Genomic DNA, 12,997 nt, shown 5'->3' with positions numbered 1-12,997 from the left:
TTCTTTTCCGCATAACAGTTTCAGTGATAAATTTCATTCTCAGTACTTTTCCCTAAACAATAACGTATGCAACAATACCAATACACGAGTGTACAATATGGCCGACTTCTGTACGATACGTAGTAACATGGACAGCAGCCATTACCAATAATCTCAAATTCAGTTTATATTTTTAAATTAATAGACAGCCATTGTTGCTACGAGCGATTCATGCTCAACTGCATTTTATTTTAAAATCAGTGTCAAATATTTTCTTGAAACATATATCACGTGTGGCATGGTAATAACTAGAAAACAATACGCAAAAATGGAACAGCAAGGACGTACTATTCAGACGCAATCCGACTCGGACGTGAGACAAGTGTTAGAAAATGACTTTACGACAGCAACCGGTAGTGACGATTCATCAAACATTGACGCAAGTGTTGACGAAAATTTTGACAATAGGCCGTGCGCCACAAAAATTTCAAAGTCTCAATCAGAGCCCATGTTAATGCATGACGTCACGTCTAATGACGCGGCGGGGGCAGAGACCTTGCAAACGGTAAACATTGCCGACATGTTACAAATGTTAATCAAACAGAACGCCGAAAACATGGCAACCTTAAAGACACAAAATGACGCAATTAAATCTGACCTCATAGCACTCAAGACAGGTAATGACACTTTATGTAAACGTGTGGAACTTATAGACGCCACACTGACCAAACAGATGACTGAACTCAGTACTAAATTTTCCCAGCTTAATACGAGACAAGAAAAGACTACAACTGACGTAGCACTTTTACAGACACAAATAAAAAACCTTAATGTCACGTGTGAAGTTCTTACTGAACAAATTCAAACATATCCTTCACTACATGACAACCTTGAAAAACGAATTACTGACGTACAGAATAAATTTGACAATGTTGAACAACACCTGACTGACATCTTACAATCTGATGCCACAGCTCATTTTGAAAATATTAATAAAGAATTTAATGATTGGGTAGTGAACAAAGACAAACATTTTGATACATGCTTACGTGAAAATTTACCAACAATTGTGCACGACTCCGTAGCGCAATACATTACTAATAACAAACAGCTGATCAGTGACGCAGTACAATCCGTCACTGCACCCATGGGACAATTCACCGATCGACCACAGTCTGAATGTAACGAAAATATCAGTCAAAATGTACAGTTCAGAAACCAATATACATTCGAGTATGATACACACATTCCGCACACGACAAATACACAAGAACAAAACGCACCACGACTACAACACATACCACGATGTGCAAACACAAACACAAGCTATTATCATGGTAAACCACAGCAACATTATCGTAATTACTCGCCAGCTGGACATAGCAGTAATTACAGTGGGACAAATCCATATCATAATGCAAAGGAAGACGAAAGCTTAATGAAACACAGGCAATTTCAGATTTTTATCCCAGAAAAACGAACCATTCATCCGGTGATTTTTCTTAAATCTTTTAGTAACGCATTTCCACGCACTTGGAGTGACCGGAAAAAGATTTCATATATTGTCGGTTACATCCAAGGCGATGCAACTGTCTGGGCATACAGTCAAGCTGACGTATGTACCACGTACAGTGAGTTTGAGCGTGCTTTTCTGAACAAATTCTGGTCGCAATCCGTCCAGGAGCGACTCAGAAGACAAATTTTAGAACCTGAAACTTTTAACAGTAAAAATGGCAACTTACGCAGATATTTTGAAAAATACTTGAACATGGGACACTTTTTAGACGAACCAGTCGCAACGCGTGATATACTCCGTGCGTTGAAGGCCAAATTGCCTTTCAACATTAAAGAAAAACTCCTACATATCCCGGATGACGATTCAGATTATTTTTTAACAACTTTAGATTCGGTTGACATGTTACTTGAAGACCAGCGCTTCGCGCGGCAAAACAGCAGCCACAATGTTTACACTAGTGGTATGCAAAACATGCAGGCTTGCCAACACAATTCTGGCGCGCCCACAGTTGGATACGCGGTACAACAAAAACAGCAAACTCACATGCCGTCTCAGTACGGAAATCAAAATCAACACGCGTATTCCAATACAAACAATAGTTACAACAGTAATAACACTTCATGCGGCAATCCATATAAAAGGCACCGCGGTAATAACTACAGCGGTAACAACGGATACAAAAGTAATAACAAAAACACAAACAGAAATAGAAATAATAATAACTACGAGCCAAGACAGCATCAAGGTTGGACTCGTAACGATCAGTACTTTCATTCAAACTCTGCTTTACCACAGCAGCCACCAGGACAAAATTGGAGCATACCTTACGACCGACAGGTAAGTTATAATGCGCAACAGCAACAACAACCGCAAAAGTTTGGAGATCATAATAGGCAATATCCGAATGTGAATATAATAGAAATGACACCTGATGCACAACCTCAATCTGTGTCAGTACCTAGTACAAATGCTAATCCAACAAACTAGAAACAGTCACTACTTTGCCCCAGGTCGTGGCTGAAGAATTCTTGGGGGGCGGCTTCAATGTTAATCAGTTATTTGACACCACACTTGAACAACAGAATAATGATATGCCGAGTAATTCTAAACAAAAACTACCTGTTTTATTTATAAGATACAACCACAATAACAATATATCAGATGAACTTTTACAAGACAGTACACAATGTCGTTTAAACACAAATGAAATTGTTTTAGCATCCACTACTGGTGTAGTAGGTGGGATTCCAACTACTATTGTCCTAGATACAGGTGCAGCTGTGAGCGTTTTATCTTTTAATTTTTATAAAAAGATGTGTGAAATGGAACCTGTGCCTGAGTTTCCTGCCCAAAACTGTAAAATAACTACTGCACTAGGTAATAAGTCATGTAGGGTTACGAAGCAAGTTTTTGTAAACGTTAAAATAGGTAATGGAACCGTACAATGGCCATTTCTGGTTGTACAAAACCTTGTGACTAATTGCATATTAGGAATAGATATTATGAGCGAGAAGCACTGCATTATAGACTTCTCCAAAGGTAAATGTATTTTAAATGATAAAAGCAGGGTAATTATTATTGATTTGGACAGGAGAACTCTAAAGCATGACAAACACTGTACAGGGTACAAGGTTCAGTTAGTACTTGACAAAGACATTCAAGACATGCAAACACACTCATCTGACGCAGAGCTAATGGACTCGAAAACATTGCTTGATCATAAGATAAGTGAAGCTACAGCTCTCAGTGTACATGAACGTATAAAACTACAGGAAGTGTTATCCAAATATTTACAAGTTTTTACCAAACGATTAGGTGTTATCAACACGTATGTGTACAAGATTGAAGTTAAGCCTCACAAGATCTTCTACCAAAAGACATATAACGTACCGTTATCTCAACGACCTGCTGTGTGGCAAGAATTAAAACAAATGTTAGACTGGAAGGTCATTGAACCATCCACCTCACCTTACTGTAGTCCTCTACTTGTTGTCAAAAAATCAAATGGAAGCATTAGGTTAGTGTTAGACGCACGAGCTATTAATGAAATAATTTTACCGGTTCACACAAAACCTGAAAATTTAGAAGAGCAATTACAGAAATTTCTAGATGCAAAATATTTTTCCACAATAGATCTCGCTAATTCGTTTTGGCAGGTGGGTATCACTCCTGATTCTCGGAAATATACTGCATTTATGTTCGTGGGGCGAACCTATCAGTTTTGTGTTCTACCCTTCGGACTGAATGTCAGCTCTAGGGTATTCATTACAGCCCTGGATACCGTGCTAGGCGACGATTTAGTTGAGACAGTCACACACTATGTAGATGATATACTGATAGCTACACAATCCTGGAATGAACACGTTGACACACTTCAAAGAATTTTAGAAAAATTTGCACAAGCTGGAGTCACAGCCAACCTAAGAAAATCAAAATTTGGTTGCAGTGAGTTAAAATATTTAGGACATATCATTAATTCACAGGGCATACGTCCTGATCCCAGTAAATTAGATGCTATCAGAAACTTTCCTAGCCCTCGAACTAAAAAGCAGTTAAAATCATTCCTTGGGCTATGTTCATTTTTCAGACGTTTTTTGCCACAACCACTTTTGAACAGTAAACATCTGCTAAATCTACTCAGAAAGAATCAAGTTTGGATCTGGTCGGAACAGTGCCAGAATGACTTTAATACAATTAAACGTGCTTTAGTGAATGCTAACATATTGAGCCATCCAGATTTCAATTTAGATTTTTGTATGACTTGTGACGCTTCACGTACTGGCTTGGGCTGTTGCTTATTTCAAGTTGTAAAGAATAAAGAAAAGGAACAGATAAGAATTATTGGGTTTGCAAGTCGTACTTTAACTGAATGTGAGCGTACATACTCGACTACTGAGTTAGAAACACTTTCCATAGTATGGGCATTCAAGAAATTCAATTATTATTTATTTGGAAAACATACAGTAATTTACACCGATCACCAGGCCCTGACATTTTTGTTAACTTGTAAACTTGTACATCCTAGACTATCACGATGGGCAGTTACACTTCAGAACTACTCTTTTGAAATTAAGTACATAAGAGGTAAGGACAACACCATTGCGGACACTTTGTCTAGACTTCCACAAGGTATGAATGATACCAACAGTGACTTAGAAAATATAAATGACTACAGGATTCTCTTAATGCAAGACAAGCAGTATCACCAATATTATATTGATATGTGCAGAAACATGGCTGAATTACAAAAATCTGATCCTCACTGGTATAAGATAATAACATTACTGGTAGAAAAACAAAATCATCCTTCGACTAAGTATTACAAGTTACACAATGATGTGTTATTTTATCGACGACATCCAAATGCTACTAACTGGTGTGTATGCATTCCCGAAGAGTCTGAACGTAATTTAATTTGGCACACACACTTAGTTTGGGGTCATTATGGGACGAAAAAGTGTTTGGCAAAGCTCAGCACATACTGTTATTTTAGCAATATGAGAAGAAAAATTTACAGGGAACTGAAAACATGTGTCATATGTCAAAAATCAAAACCTCAGAATTTATCCACAAAAACAGATTTACATTCCATTTTACCCAGTAAACCCCTGGAAATTCTGTGTACTGACATCAGTGGACCGCATCCAGCAAGCTCTGGAGGCGTCAAATATATCTTAGCTTTTTACGATGTATTTTCTAAACATGTAAAACTTTATGCTTTAAAATCCGCCACTGCAAGTGCTATAATACGAAGATTCTCAAGTGATTACCTGACGCACGTGGGAAAACCTAAAGCAATTCTGTCAGATAATGCAGCATACTACTCTGGGTACAAATGGAGAAATTTCTTGAAGGGCAATAACATTAAAAGTATATTTATTTCGAGGTTTAGTCCACAATGTAACGCGACTGAGAGACTTTTCCGAGAATTAAATCGATTCATGAGGACCTATATTTCATCAAAACATACTAATTGGGTGTCCTACCTAAGTCTTTTCGAAGACGTACACAATAACTTAAATATTTACGATACAAATTACACACCTAACGAGATCATGTTCAATTGCAAACAGAACGATCAGTGGATAGAACCATTACCTAAGTTGTCAGACAAGGAAATCACACCTGAACAGAAAATAAAAGAAGTATTGACTACATTGACACATCACGCACAAATACGAAACAAACATCACAGAAACATAATAAAAAGAAAACAAAAATTCGAGGTAGGAATGCTTGTACTACTTCGTACTCATCATAAATCTGTTGCACTCAAACGACGCAACGCTAAGTGGCGTCTGCTATATGAAGGACCTTATATAATTGTTAACATACCGCACCCTGGTGCGTATCTGTTACAACATCGTAGAACTAACAAAATTATTGGGCTATACGCACACCGAGATCTTAGAGCATTTCATGCTGAATAATGTCAAAGTCATACCCATCAAAACGTTGCTAAGCAACTCGTTACAACACAGATAATAAGTAGTATAGAAATTTTCATTTCAGCGTTCCAGAGTCGCAGTTGAAGACAGAAGAACTTTTCTTTCAACGCCGCGGCTCCACCGAGAAGACTGAATATTAAAGTAAAATTTATGATTACGTAGCAGTGAATGATATATTAATTTTTCACGGAACATTTGTGACTGTAGGTACCACTGACTTGGTATGACACCTGACGAACTGACAGACGTCATCTGTGAAGCGATCTTTTACTTTGAGAAATAGATTAGACGCACATCTCTCAACACGAAAAGCATCTACCAGTAGTCAAGGCCACACAGACACTCTACACACACGCACAAAACGCGAGGAATCGAACATTTTCTCTCTCTTACTATTTTGAATATTTATTGAGTAGTGAAAACGCCTGGTCTTGCCTACTGATGTAATGAATGTTGTGTCTAACCTATCTTAATTTCAGGTGACATCACAAAACCGATAAAGAGGACGTAAATATCTGCAATTCATGTAATCAAATGTGACACAATGTAATAACCTATAGCGATGTAATGATGATGTAAACATGTTTATGTGCAACTGTATTATGTTTATACTAAGAAAATATGTGACGTGTGTATGTATAATTACTTTTTTTTTTTAACTGATGTATCATGTAAAAATTTGAACAAAACGAATGCCAAAAAGACATTGCATAGTGAACCTCTATTCACGGACATTAACGAACATTACTAACTCTGCAACTACGCAGAAACCTATGTGAAGGAAACGGTTAATGCCATTCATTATGCATCGTACCTATGTAAACGCGATGAACGATTTCCTTGATTAATAACTACGAACATTTAGGTGAGCTATATTCAGCAAAAAACTGAAAATGTGAAGTGCATAATTCGTGCATCGTCTAGTGACATTACTACAGTACCTAACTTCAAGATGTTAACTGGATTAAATGGACACAAAGTGCCTGTCCAGAAAACAACACGACGGGTGGAAGAATTTTGGTTGGAACTTCAGGGAATGAAATGTTCTCGAAATGTGACGGACACTCTTACCTGGACTGTCCTAGGATCGACGCCAGCTATGTGCCGTCCGAGGTTCCACAACCAAGCTTCCACGGAATGTAAAAAAACGAACTGCACGTGGACCAATTATTCGGCGGGTCACGTCTGATCTGTAATAAGCAATGCTTTTACTCACAACGAACTGCATCACAACGACTATAATGAAAATAGGAAATGGACACGCTTATGTATTAATCACGTTGTTATACAACGATGTTACCGTGATCAAAAAACTTTACCACGACGATACTAACCTGTAAAAAATTATTGTGCAGCAGATGAATATGAACTGTGATAACGACACGATGTGTATAGGTCAACGCACCTGAAACATACGGACATTTTTCTTTGAAGCATTTCAAAACAATACTATGTAACTAAGAACATTCAACAATCTAAGCTGTATTGTGTTATAACGAATATTGTAAATTTAAAACTAAGTTACCTGTCATAGAATGTAGTCTTCATATGTAATCTTGGTTGAATATTTTCTTGGTGCAACGACTGAGAGACGCGCGCACACGAACAATATGAACTGCAATACTGTGCCGCGTGATCTAACTGTACGCACTCTATCTGCCAACATAAGAACTTTTACGGCGCACCCGCGTCATTCAAATTTTGTATATAATGAGTATAATGTGGGTCATGTAAATAGTTGTAGATAACTTAGATTTTCTTGTGCCTTTAGGTGAATTGCTCGCCTGCAGGTGTGTCCTTTCGCCTCGCAATTCAGGGGGCAATATAAAGGCACATTTGCATGCCGAGCGTGAGTTTCCTCGGAAACGCGAAATATTAATTAAATAAATAATCAGTGACAAATAAATAAAGCCTATGGCACACAACTGCAGCGCTGTGTCGCTGATAAAACAAAAGCACAATTACGTTACTCGTATGTTTGATTAAGAAAGGAGAGCTCTGGTTGAAGTGGTGCGAGAAGCACGTATTTTATTTTATTGTCTGGCACACCGCCATATTTCATGTTATAGAAAATTTACTGCGAGTTGCAACCACACTAGGCACTCGATTCTGTAAAGAATTTATATTTATAAAAGTAAGTAGGATTATGAACTGTAGGCTTATTCATTGAATATATCTGATTTAACTAACAGTGTAACTTTTTTATGTTTAGTAGACAATCACCTCTGTACGACGTTTTGGCATGGCTGGCAAATTATTGTAATATTGAGATTTAGATTATGAGTCCGCACCTACCGCAGCAGTCTTTGGAAACGATTTAACTACGAAGTCCGATTATTTCAATTTTATTTCACGGTCAACTACGAGTAACATTGCCTTTACGAAAAAGCCATTGTCAAGCGTCTGATACCGAATAATTATCCAGATAAGCAAATATCAATTACAATTACAATCACCATCATACAGAATAATTAACATTAAAATAATTAATATTTTATTTGATTTTATTTTATTTATTTTATATCTCCATCTTAACGAGGAGCTCTAAATACCGGCATACCTTCAACACAATGAGAGGTGAAGGCTGTGGTATAGACAGACGGAAAAATTTCATGGTCTGACCGGAATTCGATCCCGCGACCTACAACTATCTCACAGTTTGGGAGATAAACGGTGTAAGCAGTGACAGACGGTGTTGCCCTACAGAGGGAAACTGTGCTTTCACTGGAATAAAAATTCGTTTTTTGAGGTTCTTCGTTCAGATATGTTAACACGGTAACCAGCTGCGATGGTAGACGTGAGTGACGTCACAGGAAGACTTGTGACAACGGCCGACGCTGAATTTCATGAATAACGGAAGGACAGGCCATCACGAGGAGGGAAACCTTACACGAGGCACTTTCTTTCTCGGACGACGGAGGTGCGAAATGTGCTTTCTCCGTCGTATAATATTGTCCGTTCCTGGACAGGGCCGCCGCTGTTAGTATTCTCGTCCCCCACGTGCTCGACAATGAGCGGCCAGCCACTTTCACGCCTGCGGTCGAGACTGCAGGACTTCCAGATGTTGCTGCACGAGCTGTTGGCAGTGCTTCAGCGGCAAATGGGGAATGTGGCTGCTGCTCGTCGGAACGCAACGAGCCGGCCTGGGTGGCCGAGCGGTTGTAGGCGCTACAGTCTGGAACCGCGCGACCGCTACGGCAGCAGGTTCGAATCCTGCCTCGGGAATGGATGTGTCTGATGTCCTTAGGTTAGTTAGGTTTAAGTAGTTCTGAGTCATAGGGGACTGATGACCTCAGCAGTTAAGTCCCATAGTGCTCAGAGCCATTTGAACCATTTTTGAATGCAACGAAGGCTGTCTTTTAACTGGAAGCGGAGGCACACAGCAGTCAGTCGCAGTCCCATTAGTTTTTATTATACTTGAAAATTTACGAGTGTTGTTCAGTAAATAATGCCCCACATTTTTTTCTAAAAACCCATTAATATATATAGACAAACGTCCTTGTCGGTGCTTCATATTTGATGTTTGTTCTGTGCGCAGGTGAAGTTTCGAACCGTTCTGGCAGATGCCAGGGCCGAAGTGGTTCAAATGGCTCTGAGCACTATGGGACTTAACATCTATGGTCATCAGTCCCCTAGAACTTAGAACTACTTAAACCTAAGTAACCTAAGGACAGCACACAACACCCAGCCATCACGAGGCAGAGAAAATCCCTGACCCCGCCGGGAATCGAACCCGGGAACCCGGGCGTGAGAAGCAAGAACGCTACCGCACGACAACGAGATGCGAGAGCCGAAGTACCGGGTGATCAAAAAGTCAGTATAAATTTGAAAACTGAATAAATCTCAGAATAATGTAGATAGAGAGGTACAAATTGACACACATGCTTGGAATGACATGGGGTTTTATTAGAACCAAAAAAATACAAACGTTCAAAAAATGTCCGACAGATGGCGCTTCATCGGATCAGAATAGCAATAATTAGCATAACAAAGTAAGAGAAAGCAAAGATGATGTTCTTTACAGGAAATGCTCAATATGTCCACCATTATTCCTCAACAATAGGTGTAGTCGAGGGATAATGTTGTGAATAGCACTATAAAGCATGTCCGAAGTTATGGTGAGGCATTGGCGTCGTATGTTGTCTTTCAGCATCCCTAGAGATGTCGCTCAATCACGATACACTTGCGACTTCAGGTAACCCCAAAGCCAATAATCGTACGGACTGATGTCTGGGGACCTGGGAGGCCTAGCATGACGAAAGTGGCGGCTGAGCACATGATCATCATCAAACGACGCGCGCAAGATATCTTTCACGCGTCTAACAATAATTTTTTTGGTTCTAATAAAACCCCATGTCATTCCAAGCAAGTGTCTCAATTTTTACCTCTCTATCTACATTATTCCGAGGTTTATTAAGTTATCAAATTTATACTGACTTTTTGATCATCCGGTACATCGCCAAAATGGCGTCTACATACAACTCACGTTACAAGCAGCGTGCTGTTATTGAATTCTTATGTGCAAAAAAAAAAAAAAAAAGAAAGCGTGGTGAACATCCATAAACGTTTGTCTACAGTGTATGGCGATGCTGCAGTTGATAGGACTACAGTTGGGCGATGTGTAAAGAAAGTTAGAGTCTCAGGAAATGCAGAAGCAGGGCTCCATGATTGGCCATGCACGGGCCGTCCTGTCACAGCCACTGCTGCAGACATGCTGAACCGTGCGGATGCCACTATTCGTACCGACTGGCGCATCACAACTCGACAATTAGCTCTGCAGTTGCCGGTCAGCATTGGAAGTGCGTCTGCAACTATCGAGACTCTCGGATATTCAAAGAGATGCTCACGATGGGTTCCATGAATGCTCACAGCGGGCTACAAGATTCAAAGAAAGGCCATTTCATTTGAACTGTTGGCGCGTTTTGAGACCGACAGAGAGGCCTTTCTGTAACGGATCGCTACGGGAGACGAAAGCTGGGTGCACCAATTTCCGCCAGAAACAAAAAGCCAGTCCATGGAGTGACATCATCCTCGTTCACCACAAAATAAGAAATTCAAGACAACCTCTCTGCTGGAAAACTCATGGTGACAGTCTTCTGGGATTGTGATGGCATCATTCTTGTGGATGTGATGCCAAGAGGACCAACCGTCAATTCAGAGGCATACTTGAAGACCCTGAATAAACTCAAGAACCATTTCCGGCGTGTTAGATCGGACAAGAATCCATCAGAACTCTAGCTCCAACACGATAACGCACGCCCGCACACCAGTGTGAGAACCCGAGGACACATCGCCATGTTGGGATGAGCTGGGCATCATTGCTCATCCACCCTACAGACCAGACCTGGCAGCCTCCGACTCCCATCTCTTTGGGCCACTTAAAGATTCATATGGGGAGCACACTTTGAAGATGACGAGAGTGTCAGTCATGCAGTGAAAACGTGGCTACGCCTACGGACAAGAGCTTTTACCAGCAGGGAATACATGCTCTTCCACAACGTCGGCGTACGGCCATAGAACGTGATGGAGACTAAGAAGAAAAGTGAGACATGAACAAGACGTGTTGATGTATATTGTCAGCAAATTCTCACTCTTAACAATAAATATGTTCTGAGAAAAAAAAAAGTGGGACATCACTTATTGAACTACCCTCGTACAAGCCATCCTCAGTGCATTTTCGTTACAATTCAACAGAGTCGCGGTAGTTCATGTTACCATATATTCTTACAGGTGTATAGGCAGAAGGACACTCTCTTTTACTTGCCTAGATCAACATAAACATAACAGCAGAGGGAGGTGGCGCAGAGGGAACAGCGGTTCAAACCCTTGTCCATCCATTCAGATTTACATTTTCTGTTAATTTCATAAACCGCTTAAGAGAAATGGAATAATTTGAGTTGAATTTAATAATGTCTATTGAAGATAGTGCAGATTCTGCATGTGAAATACAATATTGTGAATGCGAAGTACCAAAAGGGCTTCAATCTTAAAGGGTGCAGGACAAACACGGGACGAGGGTAGACTACGAACAGTCGACATTTCACCTGAATTGATGAACTAGAAGAGCGATCATGTCCCAGAATGTTAATTTTCCAGTAGACGCAAAAAGCTGTTTTACTTCACAACGGATTTAAGTACGGTGTCCTGCAATTGCCATGTAGCAATTGGTCCTAGGGTGCAACAGTAAGTACACAGCACTACAATATACTTTATCCGTCGACTGTGGTCAGTAATCGATTTTAAATGTAGTGGAGATGACCCCTTTAAGAACCCGATCATATTGATGAGGCAACTAGCATTCTGTTTGCAGCACAAGGATTGTGTCATGCGAGTCTATCTTGTTCGTATTCATTACAGTAATAAAAGAGTGTGTTATGACCACGCATGTCTATTCATAATGTACTCAATATACAATCAAAAATAAAATACAGCAAAGCATGTAATTGTCGTTGTATTTCTTCTTGATTTTGTCCGTTCTGCGCTGGCCATTGGTAGAAACTGTTATAAAATGGTTTGTGCTGGTATGTTTGTAGGATTTCCTTTGCATCGTCTGGTTTCTTTTTTTTTTTTTTATTAGAACGGGACCACTATCCGCTTCTTTATATGGACGTTGCCTTTTCTCTAGCTCAGTATTTTTCGAACAAGCATTTCAGTTAATTGAATACTGCCACCTGTTGTACCAAACGATCCACACAGATATAAATATCAGTTATCTCTGGTAAATACAATTTGCAAAAGAGTGGACATGACCCTATTTCCAACTCATCGACTCAAGAACTTGTGTTATAGGTACTGAACGCCAGCTAAAGTCGGAGGTAAGTTCATCCGAATTGTTTTACAAATGACCTAATGGTACTCAGAAGGAAAGATTAAATGCAGTTGGCTGTGGCGCGTTTGTTGCTGTTACAAGTAGTTTATCTTGTAGTGAAATTGTAGTATATTGTTATTATGAGTTAGTGTGGGTAGAAATTATACTTGAAAACCGGAATAAATTAACACCTGGTTCCTTTTACCGGCTCCAAGACTGAGATGATACATATGGCGAAAGTTTCAA

The sequence above is a fragment of the Schistocerca cancellata genome, chromosome 6, assembly GCF_023864275.1.
Source record: "Schistocerca cancellata isolate TAMUIC-IGC-003103 chromosome 6, iqSchCanc2.1, whole genome shotgun sequence".
Taxonomy (NCBI): domain Eukaryota; kingdom Metazoa; phylum Arthropoda; class Insecta; order Orthoptera; family Acrididae; genus Schistocerca; species Schistocerca cancellata.
The sequence above is the reverse complement of the archived record's forward strand: the minus strand, read 5'-3'. Positions refer to the sequence as shown.